Source organism: Delphinus delphis, chromosome 12, assembly GCF_949987515.2.
Source record: "Delphinus delphis chromosome 12, mDelDel1.2, whole genome shotgun sequence".
NCBI lineage: Eukaryota > Metazoa > Chordata > Mammalia > Artiodactyla > Delphinidae > Delphinus > Delphinus delphis.
Window position 1 is genome coordinate 58033231 of NC_082694.2, and position 18575 is coordinate 58051805.

General features: G+C 41.9%; 1 protein-coding gene across 9 annotated transcripts in view; it reads left to right on the plus strand.

The window, feature by feature from the left end:
• Positions 1–18575, plus strand: part of SLC8A1 (solute carrier family 8 member A1) — a 411488-nt gene that overhangs the window by 231320 nt on the left and 161593 nt on the right. The gene's annotated exons all lie outside the window — the stretch shown is intronic.

Below are 18575 nucleotides of genomic sequence, written 5' to 3' on the forward strand. Positions count from 1 at the left end.
CTGCTTCTCTTAAACCACTAGAAGTACACAATTACAAACCTGATTTTCCTCAACTCTACCAAAATCCCTGGGTGAACAGCCATACAGCTTTGCTTTTCAGAAAAAAAAAGTGGGGGGGGGGCGATAAATATGCCAAACCACTGACTTTTCCTATTATTTTCTTTCTGCCTGATCACAGATCTCTGTTTTCAAAGCCTTCCTTGTCAGTGAAAGTCTAGCTCTATCGCATCTTCAGTGTCTGTTGTCGGGAAGACTGTTAAGGATATACTCGGGCATCCAGATTCTTCTGTGTGTATGGCAGAAAGGACAGCTGAAGTGAAGCCCACATAAAGAGCTGTGCTTTGGTGTTTTCAAGGACTGGGGGCAAGAGAAAATGAAGAGACGTCCGATTTTGCTGTTTGCGCTTTGCCTTTGTTTTCTTTTGTGATTTTGGAAAGGTCTGTCACAGAGGTGTGTGTTGGGAAGATGTAATCTTCCTCGGAATCATTGGCAGCTGACGGCTCTTGTGTAGGTGTCTCTGAGAGGGAGGTTCTGAGCAAACACCTTTAAAATGGTCCCTGCTGAACCATATAACACTCTCCAATTAACTGTTTGCTATTCTCTTTTACAAGTCATTGCCTGCCAGAAATCCACGTTTTACCATTTGTTTAACTTGGGTTTCAGGTTTATCAAAAAATCAAAGATAATAATAGCATCTCACTCTTACTATGACACCAGTTTAACTGGATGAGAAGTCATGAAATCAGTCAAGATACTAACTTCATTATATTTTCACTTTCACATCCCTCTCCTCCCATTGTGGGGGGAAGAAAGGAAAACGTTTAAAGTGTTTGGATTTTTTTTGTTTTGTTTTCACTGAGCGGGCCAGTTCTGGCACCATGTTGCAAACTCAGCAACTCCTCTATTTTCTTGAGATCTGGTGGAATAGTCAGCTTGATAAGGTAAAACCAGTGACTTGACAAAGAATCAAGGCTTTTTTGAGAAGAAGTGAATGAGAGAGAAAACTAATGAAACTCAGATCCATCCAGTAAGAACATTTAATCAGGCAGGACCAACTGGGTATAAGCATAGGTCATCACTGTACTGACAAAAGAGTAGGGCTAATTCTAGGGTTTTCAAGATTTCTGGTGGTGGTTGGGGCCGGGGGTGGGGGTGGGGGTGTCAGAGATGTGGCAGGGCTGATGGGAAGTGTGTCTGCATCTGTTGGACATACACTGTATCAGAGGTCAAGTTCCCCTTGCAGCCGGTGTTTGGATACTTTTAATAGCTGTTCTCTTTTCCTGGGCAGGACTGTACACAGGGGCAATGATGATCCTTTAAAAAACCACTAGTGGGGCATCCCTGGTGGCGCAGTGGTTGGGAGTCCGCCTGCCGATGCAGGGGCTGCAGGTTCGTGCCCCGGTCCGGGAGGATACCACGTGTCGCGGAGCGGCTGGGCCCATGAGCCATGGCTGCTGAGCCTGCGCGTCCAGAGCCTGTGCTCCGCGATGTGAGAGGCCACAACAGTGAGAGGCCCGCGTACCGCAAAAAAATAATAATAATAAATAAATAAAAGTAAAATAAAATAAAATAAAAACCAGTAGTGGGACTTCCCTGTTGGCTCAGTGGTTAAGAATCCGCCTGCCAATGCAAGGGACGCGGGTTAAATCCCTGAAGATCCCACATGCCGCGGAGCAACTAAGCCCATGCGTCACAACTACTGAGCCTGCGCTGTGGAGCCCGCGTGCCACAACTACTGAAGCCCGCGTGCCTAGAGCCCATGCTCTGCAACAAGAGAAGCCACCGTAGTGAGCGGCCCGCACACTGTAATGAAGAGTAGCCCCCGCTCACCGCAACTAGAGAAAGCCCTCGCGCAGCAACGAAGACCCAACGCAGCCCTAAATAAATAAATAAATTTAAAGAAAAAAAATTTAAAAAGTAAAAACTGCTAGCAATGAATTCCAGCAAGAACAGGGTCTCACCCTTCCTTTAAAAGCTATGGCATGTTTTCCTTTTAGTACTTGACCAAATCGAGCAGTGAAGTGTGTGAAAATGAGACAGATGCATCTCACCTGGCATTGCAGTTGGGCGAAGGAAGGGCTTTTGAAAGCAGAGTCTTTTACTTGCATTTATAATCTTGGATAATAATAATAAGCCAACAGTCTGTATGTGCCTGAGTGCAATAATGAACGTACATAGGCAGACTTCAAAACTAGACCGCCTTTGCATTTCAGGAAGCATTATACATGCCCTCAATATGATACTCAATATTCTGGCTACTGTAAAGATAACAGAAGTCTTTACCCTCTGCTGGGTGTTTAAAGATACTCTATTGGGTAACTGTAACATCCGTTCTTTTTTCTCCCAAATGTTGGTTAGTTTTATTGTGTTGTACCTGGGATGAGAAAGCTGATTAAGGAGCTTATCCCGGATCAGAAATTATTCCCTACTACAACTCCAACCTTAAGGCTTTCCAGAAGGTTTTCCTTTAAGATTTAGTTAAGTTTCCCAGCACGCCGCTGAATTAGGTGAGGAAAATAAATGCTGTAGAAGAAGGGAAAAGAAAAAAAACAGGAAAAGTGGCATTTCCCTGCATTTTCTTATTTTGCTGTTAAAAGGAGGAGAGAAGGCTGCAGCTGATACGGAGCTCTTGTCATAAAGCTCTGCTCTTCTGGTGGAGCTGAATGGAGGAATGAGAAGACAGAGCTAATCCACTGTTATCACACTTTTTAGAAGAATAAACAGACTCCTGTGAATCACCGGTTTTGACTATTTGATTAGGATGAATCCAGGACGGATTTCTTCCACCCAAGATTCAAGTGAAGACAAAGCCTCAAAAGCACCAGGATGAAGAGTCACTTCCTGAGGATCAGGGAACGTTTACCTTTAATAACCATCATTAGCTGATTCCGGCTTATAGATATTACCCTGAAAGCTGCTGGTGAAATAATCGCTGCTCTCTGCTCTACTTCAAGAAAGAAATCCATTTTAGAAGATGGGCCTTTACCTTTCCAGAACTTCCTGCCTCCATATACTTAAAGCTTTCCTTTGTAAGTTGCTGAAAGGGAGCAGAGCCCCCTCTGGCTCTGAAATGAAACTCTTTTTCTGTGGATCTGGCTAGGGCCCCGGGCTGAGCCGAGGAAGGGGGCTCTGTCTTCAGAGCGAATTTCACAAATGCTGGATGGGACTCCACAGGGTCCTGACACAGAGCCCACAAGCCCTAGTGGGTTTGCCCTGCTGCTCAGCTATTCTCGGCAAGGCCCTGGGTAGGAATGGGTATGGGACATTTCTGCATTACAGTACCTTTCAACTCCGGCACTGAGAATGCTGACCAACACAGATGCTTTTTCTGTTCTCACTGCCTTTTCCAGAAACTGTGTAGAAGGCAAAATAGTTCCCATTCCTCATTCCAGCCATGCCATCCGAGAGCACATTTCCCAGACCCTTTTCCACATGACCACAAAAATGTCTTGGGGATCAGATGCTTTGAAAAGATGAGAAGATTTTCTCCTGCCCTGTCCCTGGGAATGGGGCCATGTTTGCAAAAACCGAAGGGCTCCTCTTGTGAATGAGAGTTTCAGTGAGTGTTTTGGTGAAGAATATATTTCACAGGTGACTCTTGCGAAATCTCACTGTAATTTAGTAATTAATTCTGTCAAACCTACGTGGGAAAGTATAAGCGCAGGACAAAACGGGACATGCAAAGATGGATCGACCTGCTTCTAGGAGGTTGTTGTTCGCCGAGAGAGCCATGCAGGTCCATAAAAATATGCATAGGGCTTCCCTGGTGGCGCAGTGGTTGAGAATCTGCCTGCTAATGCAGGGGACATGGGTTCGAGCCCTGGTCTGGGAAGATCCCACATGCCGCAGAGCAGCTGGGCCCGTGAGCCACAACTGCTGAGCCTGCGCGTCTGGAGCCTGTGCTCCGCAACAAGAGAGGCCGTGATAGTGGGAGGCCCGCGCACTGCAATGAAGAGTGGCCCCCGCTTGCCACAACTAGAGAAAGCCCTCACACAGAAACGAAGACCCAACACAGCAAAAATAAATAAATAAATTAATAAACTCCTACCCCCATCATCTTCTTAAAAAAAAAAAATTAAAAAAAATATGCATAATATTCATGCTAACAGAAATATAGATGACATGATAAGGTGCTGTGTATGAGATTAATTCTGTCTGAGATATTACAGTTCCTTTTTTACCCATCTCTGCTTTTGCACAAACCATTCCTCCTGCCTTTCCCTGGCTATCTTTACAGGCCCTTAAAGACATCATTCAGTTGTCACCTCTTCTAAGGAGCCTTTCCTGATACTGCTGATCTGATTCGTTGCTTCTCCTCAACTTGCTCCTGTATTTCTCTCTATCACAGAGCTAATCACATCATATTTTAATGGTTTGGTGTTTGACTTCCCGGCTAAAGTGTGAACTCCCATAGGCAGGGATGAAATGTTCTATTTCAGCATTCCCAGTGTCTGGATGTCACTCTGTTTACAAAGGGAGAGGATGCATAAATCAACGTCAAGTTAATTAAGCATGATGTTGCAACTTTTTGTGCTTATCAGAGTTTCAGGATTGAAACAAATGTGATATTTGTGTTTTTGGACCACTGGCTTTTTTACATCAAGAAAGAGTAGTTATCTAAAAATGGAATCCATATTTCCATCTACTCATGTGAAAAATTCTCTGTGGAGCTTTTCAGAAATGGATTTTTGTTGTTTTTCCATTAGAACAGATGTTTTATCCTGTGACTGTGTATGGTGAAATTAAATTTCAGGACTTTTAAGGAAGAGGAGATAACCTGCTATTTTCTAATGTTTATTTCCTCAGGTTTTATCATCATTAGATTCTTTTATAATAGCTGACATTCATATTTTAGAGTCATATTTTAGTCGGGTTTACAGTGTCAGAGTTCATGTCTGCTTTTGCAATTTACATGGGCCAGAGATAATCCTAAAAAGCTGCAATCAGTATGTAAGAGGCTGGGATTTTCCATCCTTTATTGCCCTTATCTAACTTTTCAATGTGGCACTCACTGCTTTTCATATCTTGCAATTCCAAAATGCTTTCTTCTTACGAAAAAAGAAAGTGGGTCCCATGATTTTAAATACCATATGGTCTATCACATACAGATGCACTTGTATATTAAGGATTTATTTTATCAGAATGGAAAAGAGGCAGGGAAGAGGTTTTTTTAAATCAAACGTTTATATAGTGTTTTCTCTTTGCCTGACATAATTCTAACCGGTCACAAATACGAATGAGCTTAACATTTAAAACAATCCTATGATATTGTTATTACCCCTATCTTATAGATAAGCAAACTCAGGAATAAAATGTTAATGTAGGCAAGTTGAAGAATAAGCAGTCAAAGACTAAATAAACAATAGGGGGACAAGGGCTAGAGATCTTCAGGGAAAATTTCAATTTTTCACCCTGGTAATAGATTTTATTTTGTGTGCCAGTGTACTTTAAGTTTATCGGATTTTCAAGGCTGATATATTGACTTCTTCCCTTAAAAGAAGGGCCAGAATAGGGTTTCCATTGCACACTTGGGAAGAGAGGTGTCAGACCCTATCAAACATGGAATCAGATACAGCACTTCCCAAATCATGTTCATGTGCACTAAAAGTTGGTTATTTTACCCTAAAGAGTATCGCCTGGTTCCTTACAACATTAGGAATTGTTCCATTGTGTTTCAGATATCACAGTGCCCCGAATTGATATTATAATAATCCCTTCTTCTTATACTAAAGAAGTTACCTAGCCCCGGTCTTAGTTTAAGTAATTTTTTCCCCTCAGTTTCTGGTACTTGCTTTTTTATTCAGGAGTCATTTTCTGTTTCACCAGCATTTGAAAAAGTTGCCTGTTTTAAAAGCCTGTATTATTGATAAATTGCCCAAGCGCCCTGTGAATGCCTTAATGCCGTGAGGCTACAGTGTAGTATAAGGGAGCCAGGAAATTGCTAGTTGAAGGAAACGCTGTCTAAAATGAGAGTGAAATTAATAGCATTCCCTGGAGGGTCACCTCTTGGACTCTCCGTGATCTTGGGCACAAAGAGACAACAGCTGTAAACTACTCGTAAATAGCTATGGACCACACATTTCAAAATGTCTGCATCAATGGGAAAACAGTTTTGAGTCTTAAAATTACAGGCTTGATTCAGGGTTTGGGCCTTGTAAAATCATCAAGCTGTCACGTCTTAAAAGTCTAAGATCAAATTTAAAATTCCATGGCTCTGGAGTAACCATTAAGATCTAGCGCAACCAATATTTAAGCATCTGGGCTTTGAAGACAAATCAAAAAGTGTAGAGGAAATCATTACAAAATAAGAATGGGAAAAAAAGCTATAAAAAGTGAATATTGATTAAATCGTACAAGATTTTTAAGAGCTCAGATGTCAAGTGGGGCGTTCTGTTTTCTTGTACAGGCATTAGTTACAGAATCAGAGCTAGATGTACAGAAATAGAAGAGAGATAAAGGGCCTCCTGGTCGTGAGTCCAGACATCCTATCAGTGTGTACCTTGTAAGAAAAAAATGAAAGAGAGATCAAAGTGCCCTTAATCTCCAGATCTCACTGTCTAACGCTTAAGTATATTGTTTTGTCCACATTTCACATTAGGTACTATTTTTTTTGCATGTATGAGTGAATAATACACAATGTCACTCTAATTTCCCCATGTCATCCCTTTGTGGTACCTTTATTTTCAGCGATCCAAGTGAATAAATTATAGAGTTAATGCCTCCTATAAAATAACCATTGCATATTTTAAAAAGAAACCAGTGATGTTACAAACAAGTTATAAAAACCAAGAGTTTGTTAAATCACCTCAGGAAACACTGAGATACCTGCAGATCGCCTGGTCAAATTCTAGCTTCATCACGTAGACAGGTAAGTTACTTTGCCTTTCTGTGCCTTCCTTGGTTTCCCTGTCTGTACAATGGGGATAATAGCATAGCTACCTTATGAAATTGGTATTAGGATTAAATATGTTAATAAATATAACGATGATATGTATTTAGGACAATGCCCAGCACATAGCAAGCAACTATATACCTATTTATTGTTGTTCTTATTCTTTGTTTTTTAAATTTATTTTTGCAGTCAAATAATAAATATTGTTGACTTTATAACAGCTAATGTTTGTTGGGTGTTTACAATATTTCAGACACTGTGCTGAACACTTTGCAATGATTATGTCATTTAATTTTCATGACAACCTTATGAGGTGGCTACTATTACTATCCCTATTTTAAAGATGAGAAAACTGAGGCACAAACTGTAAGTAACTTGTCAGAGTAATAAAGCAGCGAGTGGTAGAACCAGAATATGTCAATATGTGTTATTGTTACTATCAGCATAAACCATATATATTTTTGTTATGTTAACTTCCTCTTCCTTTATCCTTGCTCATTATACTGTGATGTTCATGTAGCAGGGTTTGGTCATTGGTTTTTAATTTACCTGTGACATTATTTTTAGTTGAATAATTCTGCTAGGTAGAATCTCATTGTCCTATTCAGACTTTTCTAACCTACATCATTTAACTGAAAGTAACCTTTCTAAGCTGAACCACCACAAAAAGTGGTTTTCCCCATAATTCCCAATGTAAATTGGACATTGCCAATGTTCAGAATAAACCCTCCGATGTGAATCGTTTCAACCCTGAGGAAGCCTAGTATAGGTGTCAACAAAGCAGAGGAATAAAAAATTCTTCCGATCTGGAATAACGATGTCCAATAAAAACGATGGCCTCGGGCTTCCCTGGTGGCGCAGTGGTTGAGAGTCCGCCTGCCGATGCAGAGGACGCGGGTTCGTGCCCCGGTCCGGGAAGATCCCACATGCCGCGGAGCGGCTGGGACTGTGAGCCATGGCCGCGGAGTCTGCGCGTCCGGAGCCTGTGCTCCGCAACGGGAGAGGCCACAACAGTGAGAGGCCCGCGTACCGCAAAAAAAAAAACAAAAAACAAAAAACGATGGCCTCTTTAAAGTGCATTTGGAAGGATTAAAGAAGTAGTAGTTTCCTGGAATTATCAACACGCTGAATTAGACAAAGGAAGAAAAGTACTGTCCTTCACTGCACCCCCTTCCTGATATTTTATATCATCCACTTTGCTGGCCTTGATATGATTAGAAATCACTAGATTCCTTTGATAGCTGAGAGTCTCTGTCCTTTAAAACCATAGTCCATGAAGAAAAAATGAGCTGGGAACCTTGCTTTTGCTGGCTAGAGAATAATACATACAAATAGACATTCTCTGAAATGAGGAAAACACATCAAATCTGTTTAAGGCTCTTTTGTTTTCAGCCATTGTTCTCATTAAGCCTCAGAGATTCAAATGGAAACATAATCTCAGGGCTTATTTCCTCAATCTTTGCCACACACTGAAACAATTTAACCAACTTTTTTTATAAAGGCATCCATTTAAGGAACATACAGTCACAAAGAGAGGCAGTGAGTCTGATGACCTCTGCTTTCTCTAACAGGTGGGGGACAGAAAGGGAAGGGAAAGCAGATCTTCATTAGCTCCAAAACTCAAACTTTCCAAACAGTTCCCTAATTTGCCAATATAAAGGCATCAAACTGGCAATACTCAGACCAGAAGATTTCCTGTGTTGGATTTTTACAGCTAGCCATATAGATCTGTTCACAAGTTAGAGTGTAAACATCTTGGGCTCAGTCAGCTCTCAGGACAGATTACAAGAGCTGTGGCAGTTACTTGTAGTGAGGTGGATGGACCTAGAGTCTGTCGTGCAGAGTGAAATAAGTCAGAAAGAGAAAAACAAATACCGTATGCTAACACATATATATGGAATCTAAAAAATAAAAAAAAAAGGTCATGAAGAACCTAGGGGCAGGACAGGAATAAACACGCAGACGTAGAGAATGGACTTGAGGACATGGGGAGGGGGAAGGGTAAGCTGGGACGAAGTGAGAGAGTGGCATGGACATATATACACTACCAAATGTAAAATAGATAGCTAGTGGGAAGCAGCCGCATAGCTCAGGGAGATCAGCTGGGTGCTTTGTGACCACCTACAGCGGTGGGATAGGGAGGGTGGGAGGGAGACGCAAGAGGGAAGAGATATGAGGATATATGTATATGTACAGCTGATTCACTTTGTTATACAGCAGAAACTAATACACCATTGTAAAGCAATTATACCCCAATAAAGATGTTAAAAAAAAAGAGAGCCAGGGCATGGAACTTTCAGAGTCCACTTGTACCGCGGTGTGTGTATAGAGATCCCCCCCCCACCCCTTGAATGAGGTCCCCATCCTGCAGAGAGAAGTTACTGAGTCCCTCCCTGCACCACCTTGCCCCCAGCACCTCCCAGGCTGACCTCCCAGCAGAGCCTTGCAAATCAATGGACAGGCCCAAGGCCCTGCCTTATTAGAGTATTTCTGAGTTTACGAAGCACCTTGCACATAATTATCCCATGTGACCTCCCACCTTTGAGGTAGACAGGGCTAGAATCCTTATCTTCATTTTAAAGCCAGGGGAAACCAGGCGACAGAGGACCATGGCTTTCTCAAGCTTATGTAAGGGCCAAGTAAAAGAGAAAGGCCTCAGACGTGGGCCTTCTGGCTTTAAGTCCAATTCTCCTTCCAGACAACCTGCTACTGTGGATGAAAGCGGGTTCCACCCCAAGCCACAGAGAATACGTTGCTTTTGCAGATTAACCTTAATTTTCTCCATAGGTAGAGTGGTTCATTTGCAAAAACTAGTACACTTGTTCAAGGGTCGAGTGACATTTGTATCCAAGCTAACTCTGGATCCTTCACATAAGACAATTTCCTCCTTTGTTCAGATAGAATTGATTTGAGTCTCATGGGCCCTCTGTCCTGTAGGTGCCTTGTGGTGAGAATTAGTGACTTAACTGTGATGCTGTATACAGATTCTTCAGTCTTCTCTCTATACCACTATTGCTTGTTCCAGGATAACAAAAACTATAATACAATAGTTTCGATTCAATTTCAAAGTGTTTTAATTGTAAAACACAAGTATGTACTCCTTATTCCATTCATTTAAAATAAGGGGGAATTGGAAAATTTAACCATTTGTCCAATATTTTGGTTCTAATTCGATTCATCTTAAAATCTTATATCAAATAAAAATGCTTAACTCTGATGCACTTTTGCATTAGAGAAAGGAATTAATTCATGTATTTGTAGTCTACTTACTGCTTGTGGAAAATAGGCACTTTGTGCCATTATAATTTCATATTTCTACATGACCTCAATTTAATATAAGGGAAGAACCAACCACAGCTTCAACCCTTGTCCATTTACAGAACCTTCTGGGAGCCAGTCTCCATTTGTGACAACCAGATTCTAAGACGCACTTTGAGTTTTATAAGCATTTGTTCTTTTCTCTGGGGATATATAACTTTTAGTCATTTATAATGATTTAGGTGGCCATAGAACATTTTGATTTACTGTCAGCAATGAAATTAGCTTTCCAATGAAAAAAGCAAGAATTTCTATATCTGGATTTCCTACGGCACAAATAGAAGCTGTTGGTATGCACGTATCATTACCTAATCTTTTGCAAAGTTTCTATTCCTGAGCATTGATGTCAAATGATCAAGAGAGTTTCACATCTCTGGTTCATGTACCCCCACATAGAGTCGAATGGTCTCTCCGCCAGTCTCATTTTCAGGACTTCCCCACTCCGTGACTTTTGACCTGGCTGTGGTTGAAAAGTCTTGGGACACAATTTCCATTGCCCTTTGGTATTGGGCTGGACAGCCAAGCTTTGCTGTTACTAGTTTATTTTTAATCCTAGAAATTATGTGTTTATTTCCACAATGAGCAAATGTGGATAAATCAATACACAGAGGCAGAGCTAGCAACATGGTAAGATGTGGTGCCCCAGGTTTCCTTAGTTGAAGACAATTATGTGAATGTCACCCCAGGAGGCAAACAGCTGGGAAAGCTTCAGCGCCCTGTGCATTTCATTCAGAAGGACTAATCCACATCTCCCTGTGGCCCTCTGACCCCCAACTAGTCAGAGAAGGAAATGAGCAACTGGGACTAAATGACCTAAAAGCAGCGATGTGATGCTTTCTTTCTATGGGGGCGGAGAGCTGAAGGGCAGGGCCGTCAGAGAAGGGCACAGCCCCCTGCCTGCATACCAACACCCTGCAGTCCTGGGAGTCCCAGAGCCCCCCAGAGAATTAGGACTACCTCATCGTGCTCTGGCCAAGAGAGGTGACTGACAGCCCAACAGAGCTAAAATGGAGAGAGGAACATGCATATTAACTGTTTCTTCTTCCTTCTCCTCTTTGCTGGGCAAGTGCCCTTGTGAATCACTTGTCAGGAATTTCACCCCGTCCTGAGGCATTAAACCAGAGAGAGGAAAAGTTCAGACTGACCTATAAAGGCTGTGGTATCATTTAACAACCTTATTTAGTGAATTACTGATTACTGGACCTCGCTTTCAAAGTATAGAGTTATGCTTAGACCGTATTAGCCCTTATTAGAGTGAATGAATGACATCTAATTTTGGACACCCTATAGAGTACTTCGGGGCTTTCCATATGGCTTATACTTTAAATAAAATTTCTGACATCAAGCTTTTTCCGCACAAATCGGTGAGCAGTACCAGGATTTGTACACCTTATGGAGCTTCTTCTTGGCTTATCCATTCCCAGGAAGTATCTCTTTATACTTCCTGATTACTAAGAGTATTTAAAGTGTGTGCATCTTCTCACAGAGAGCCCAAACTAACTGCACCACGCGTCTTGTAGTACAGGCGGGGCATGTGTCAGTGCTCTTATCTGATTTGCCATAGGCTGTGGTAGCAGGGTGAGCTCAAAGGTGAAATTAGCTCAGGCTAATTTAGAAACATTTGTTTAGCATATGTTCTCTAAGTAAAACATGCAATTGCAAGCACAATAGTGAACCAGAAGTGGAACATGTTGAAATGGCATTGCCTGGTATACCGCCACCTAGGCTGGGCTGGGAATTCGGATTGCATGCCTATTCTAATTTGGCTGGGGGGTCAGCTAGTGTGACCTCTAGACCCATGTGGCAAGGTCTGCAGGGACCTCACCCAGTCCATATGGCACAATCTCTGCATTGTTGGTGCTGGGACCATGTCTCCTGACTCCCCCATTACCGAAATCCTTTGATTATTTTAGGGAGCTTCTGTTATTACGTGAAGATGCTTTCATCTTTGCAGATGAATTCGGATGAGAAAAAGAAGAGGTGTGTAGGATTAGAGGCGGGAATCTTCGTAGAAACTTCCTACCCCTTATCTGCTTCTCATCATAGCCACCAGCAAAAGAAACCTCCCAAACGTGATGTTCTTATTTCAGGGAGAGGGACCTATTATGGATCTAGGTTAGGTGCTCAATAAATATATGTTGACTGAATGAGAACAGGGGAGAGCCATGAGAGGGAAATGGGAATTAAAAAGTAAACTTTGGGCATCAGTAAAAGTTGACTCTGGATAGGAAAACCAATCAATCAGTGGGACACTTGAGGGAAAAGGGCAGACTGTATGCCTTTTTCACTGCTGTATCTCAGTGTCTTTTACATATTGGTGCTCGACAAATACGTGTTGAATTAAATCTTTATGTAATACACAGATATTTAATGTGTAAGGCACTGTTCTTGGCTCATTGGGAATCCCCTGCCCTCAGGTAACTTCTGCATTGTAGTGGCAGAAACAAATAATCAGCAAAGAAATACAACGTCAAGCAGTGATAAGGAACTTGAAAAATAAATATATACATCAGCTAGGGAGATAGAGAGTGAAGGAAGGGCTTGGTATTTTAATGAGGTTGGTCAGAGAAGTTCTCTGAGGAGATGATGTCTCATCTGGTTCAGGAAAGAGAGGAGGGAACACATCATGCAAAGATCTGGAGTCAACATTCCAGGTGCAGCAGAGGCCTAGGAGAGAGCTGGCCTGGGGAGATTGAGGAACAGCAGAGAGGCAGTGTTGCTGGAGCCCAGTGACCAGGGGAAGGAGGGTGAGAGCAGATCAAAGAAGAGTCCTGGGCCAGGCCAGGTAGGGTTCTGTCAGCCATGGTGAGGGGCTTGGGAGGCTTGTTCTAAGTGTAAGAGAAAGACATTAAAGGGTTTTGAACATGGGAGTGGCATAATATGACTGTGTTTTTAAAAATTACTCTGACTGCTACATGGAGAATTAGCCTGGAGCAGGGCAGGTTTGGACGTAGGACTCTAGGGGACCAGTGAGGAGCGATGAGTATATAATCCAGGTGAGAGGGGATGGGCCGGAACGATGGTGGTAGCGGTGAGGGTGATAAAGAAAAGGGGATCTTTAGAAAACCAGCCTGGCGGTCCAGTGGTTAGGACTCTGTGCTTTCCCTGCCGAGGGTGCGGGTTCGGTCCCTGGTCGGGGAACTAAGATCCTGCGCAGCCAAAAAAAAAACAAACCAAGAAGAAAAGAAAAGTAAACCAGCCTGAACTACTTAAAAGGTCCTGGAAAGATAGCACCAACCTGAAGGCTCATAAAGATAGCCTCCTCCTAGCTTCCTATCTGGGCTCCTTCGAACCTCTGAGAACCTCCCTCTTCACCACCTCTTACCCTGTGTGGTCGGCAGAATAATGCCCAACACACACACACACACACACACACACACACACACACACAAAGATGTCCACGTCCCAATTCTCAGAACCTCTGAATATGTTACCTTACTTGGCAAAATGGATTTGGAAGATGTGATTAAGTTAAGGACCTTGAGACGGGAAAATAATCCTAGATTTCCCAGTGGGTCCAGTCTAATCATGTGGCTTCTTAAAAGCAGAGAACCTTTGCTGTCTGGAATCAGAGGCAGATGTAACTATGGAAGAATAGTCAGAGAGATACGACATTGCTGGGTTTGAAGATAGAGGAAGGGGCTGTGAGCCAGGGAATGTGGGTGGACACTAGAAGGTGGAGAAGGCAACAGAACAGATTCTCCCTTACCGGCTTCGGAAAGGAACACAGCCCTGTGGACACTGACATAGGACTTCTGATCTACTGAACTGTAAGAGCCCAGGACCCACTGGCCCTCCTGGCCCTTGTAATCAATAGCTTCCTGCTCCGAGACTTGACAGAGCTCAAGTTCATATCCAGACTGAGCTCAATAAATCCTCTTCTTGCTTTAAACTTCTTCACACAGTTCTATAACGTCTCTCCTATAATAGAAATAGTCAGTAATAGAATTGAGTTCTCACAGGCTTGTGAAGGCTGCCTGACTCTCTTCCTGGTCATAGACCCATCATCATCGTGCTTTTCCCAGGAACTTGAGTGTCTGTAAGTTTCGTGGACAACCTGAGTTCATATTTGGAGCTCTCATGCTCTCTAAATTGTGTTTCTTAATCTCATGCTTCTCCTTAAGCAGCAAGCGAGGTTATTTTGGAGTAGAAATGTGTTATTTGGAGAGGTTAATCGTTTGTAACAAGTTTATTCCATACTTTTATCTTTAGGGGATGATTTGCTTTTGTTTTCTTGCTATTGAAACTCTTTTTCCTTAAAGTTTGCGCTCTCTCTGACCTTCCTTGGCTCTGGGACTGTCACCCACTGAGGGAGGCAGGAGAGCAGGAACCCTCTCAGGACTTTGGAGTTTGTTGATACAATGGAATAGTTTGCAGAAAGTAGCTTACCAACTGTGACCTATTTTTTGCCCTTATACACGTGCATAGGAATCCAGATGGTTTGATTAAATATAGCCTCTCCTGGTTCTAAAGGGAACTTTTCAGCATGGGGTATAGAGAATTAGCCACATGATTCCCGTTAACATTAATGGGGGCTACCAAGGCATTCCCTGTATTCTGAATTGCAAATGCAACCCTAATGTTTGCTAAAGGGGTGGTTCTATTTATAGACCATCTGGCTGCTAGTATTGTGCAAATGCATGAAAAATTTCTTGCCCCAAGAATGTGCGGTTAGAGGCAGATGGACATAGTACAGCACTTCTCAAACTTTAGGTTGTATTAAGGACTATTTATTGAGTTGCAAAAATGGAGATTCCAGATTCCTGGGCCCATTTTTCAGGAATTCCACCTTAGTGATTCTGGGACAGGGCCTAGGAACCTTCATCTTTAGTACCTACACCATATGCACCATGGCCTGGAGTTTGGAGAAAGTCATTTCTCTCTCCTAATTTTTTTTAGTTGAAGTATAGTTAATTTACAATGTTATGTTAGTTTCTGGTGTACAGCAAAGTGATTCAGTTATACACATATATATAAATTCTTTTTCATATTCTTTTCCATTATAGGTTATTACAAGATATTGAATATAGTTCCCTGTGCTATACATAGGACCTTGTTGTTTATCTATTTAATATATAGTAGTTTGTATCTGCTAACTCCAAACTCCTAAGTTATCTTTCCTGCACCCCCTTTCCCCTTTGGTAACCATAAGTTTGTTTTCTATGTCTGTGAGTCTGTTTCTGTTTTGTAAATAAGTTCATTTGTATCATATTTTAGATCCACATATAAGTGATACTATATGATATCTCCTAACTTTTGATTACTCATTTGATTATAAGACTGGTAATGTCAGCATGATGAGTTCATTTTCAGGATTCAATGTGATAAAGTATGTGAAACACCCGCAACAATTCCCTAATTTCGTTTTCCTTCTCCCTCCCGTCCCATTGACCAAGAGATAAGCGCTCAGTGGGAAAGGTGAGCTGTCATTCATGAGTCTCCTCCTGCCATCCTGCTGACTGGTCCCAGGACACTCATAGGAAACTATGTGGGAAGGGCCCTGATTGTCACAGAGGAGGGAATCGCTGCAGCACAGTCCCCCGTGTGCTGGACACATGCCTGAAACTCACTGAAGCTGTTTCTTCTCCTATGAGAAAAATAATATCTACTTTTCGAGTTGTTATGAGAATTCAAAATATGATTAGTGAAATGCTTAGCACCACTACCCCATAGTAGGTGCTTAATAAACGACAGATTCTATCATTTTTTCTCATTCATTCAATAAAAAGTTGCTGAATACCTTCTGCACGCCAGGTACTACAATGGCGGCTGGGACAGACAGTCAAGGTACACGTTTCCCACTTTCACAGCACTTACAACTGAGAGGGGCCAAGCAGACAATTACAATACAGTGTGTTGAGAACTCAGTGTCTTCCTCTGGATTGGTGTTTCTTAGAAACAACTATAGGACTCAAGAAGAAGAAGAGTACACAGAATAGTGGCATGGTAGGAAAATGTTAATGAAAAAAATGGTCATTTGTCTGTGTTACAAGCCCACTTACTAAGTAAATGTTATTAAGTTTCTGGGATAGCAGTCCATATATTCTTCCTGCCTCCATTCCTTTACTTCTGTCACTTACAAATGATAAGGATTATGGCTGAAGTTATCTGGAGACATAAGACTCATCTAAGTGACTTAAGCAAATGCAGTCTTTCTCCCGCAAGGGAAGGATCCAGGATCTTGTTAATACATCAGCAAAGCCCTTACTCGTTTGTTTTCTTGTCTTATATTCCAGTTAATAAGTGTAAGTGTTTCAATATTTGATGGTCGTAGAAGAATCCTCTTTTTTTTTATTCTATTTTAGATAGTTTTGCCCACATTTTTACCCTGCAAACCTAATGAACTGGGCTTCCCAAAGTTTGCTAATGAATGATGAATCCGATACACAAAACAAACTAAAAACAGGAAGGAAAGCCCTCAGCCTCTGCCCTTAATAAATAACTTGTATTGACAGGATGTTTTATCCTTAGTCATACCAGTTCAAGCCATTGACTGATGAGCTAGCATGCTTTTAAACCATCCAAGTTAGTGAGAGCGAAGCAGAGTACTGATTTCATTCACAACCCACTGGAGGGATATGGCCATACTTAATGACGCAGGAAATGGTGATCTATAGGCACCAACCTGCAGCTTAACCAATGTCATTAGCCCAAGGAGGAGAAAGTGTGCAGTGAACTGTGGAGACGGATATGGTACCAAATGTACACACATCCATGAATGGTCTGCAATATGGAGCTGGTAATTGACCAAGCTGAGTGCTCCTAACTCTTCCCTTGGGAAATTTTGTCCTAGAAAATGGTAGAAGATAAAATGGCAGGTACCCTTCTCCACAGCCTTCTAACTTTTCTAGTGTCGAGAAGCAATGGGCAAACTTCTTTCCACTGGTCTCAGAGTAGTTCCTAATCTCCCTCCATGCTATTCAGGGTCTTTACCCCAAACCTAAAGATCACCAGGTGCAAAGGACATACTCAGTAGCCCCTTATTATCAAATTACTGTGAGCCCTGAGCTAGAGGAGTTTTAGGGTTGATATGGTTGATGAGAAAAATGTGAACCTTGTCCTAGGTAGAGGTGGTCCTCAGGGACTAATAGACTGAGTAATAGTAATATTGGGTTCAGGCTGGCAAGCTGAAGAGTAGGTAGCCTGGAAATATAGTTCTGCAGTTTTGAAAGAAAGAAATACCTGCATGTCGTGGCCCAGAAGAGGCATCCTTATAGCAATTTTTTCAAATGCACACATTTCAAATGAAGTTGAAATAAGCTTCATGCACCAAATTCTAGAAACTTTCTGAATTCAGTCTTCTGGAGGAGCAAAACCCATAGGAATTCTAAACTCTTTATCCTCTCATTGTTAAAGTTAGTGGTAATATGATTGGATACAAGAATGACTCTTCTTGGGAAGCTGTTTTGGGCTGCTTATGTTAAATACGTTAAACCAGATAGATGGGAAGATTTGGCCTTGAAAATTTTTCAGAATGATTATTTCAGTGCATGCTGAGATCTTTGGTTTTCAGTAGATTTTTTTCCTCTTTGCCTGGGACTTCCCTCAGTTAATAATTTAATGCTATAGAAATGCTATGCTCTCAAAGCTTGTTTCCAGTGATATATGAGGGGAAGCACACTGTAAATAAAAATTAATCATTTTTCAACATCTAAGTGGCAGCTGAGTGCCACAGGGAGAATGAGTTACTGCCTTCGGTCCTAAAGAACATAACATAAATCATTTAAAAATTGATTTTGTAGCTACCAAGTTGCAGGCTTTTGATAAGGGCCTCCCTTCATCCCATGTAATCTTCAGGTCATGAACCTATGGGAGATAAAGTGTTCTGCAAAAATAATAGAGCTTTTCAACCAGTTTTATTATCTGCCTACCTCTCTCCAACTTTTCAGTTACCTTCCATTAACCTTTGCTCAGAGAATTTTCTTTCTATGTCCATAGAAAAAAATTAATTTTATTCCAAGTCAAGGATAAGAGCAACAGGAAAGTCAGTTTTCTCCTGAAGACCTTACATCTACTGGGTGTTTTATTTCTAAGAAGCAGTGAGGATATCTGTAAGCCGTGGCTCACGGGCCTAGGCACTCCGCGGCATGCGGGATCTTCCCGGACCGGGGCACGAACCTGTGTCCCCTGCATCGGCAGGCGGACTCTCAACCACTGCGCCACCAGGGAAGCCCTGCACTGTATTATTTTATTTTGTATTCACAACAACCTTGTAACCTAGGCATTGTTACCACCCTACAGGTGAAACTGATGCTTAGAAAGGTTGAGGAACTTTCTCATGAATCAACCAGAAAATAGTAACGCCATGACTTAAATTATCCTTGTCAACCAACTCCCCGGCCTATGCTTTGAGCCTGCTCTTAGG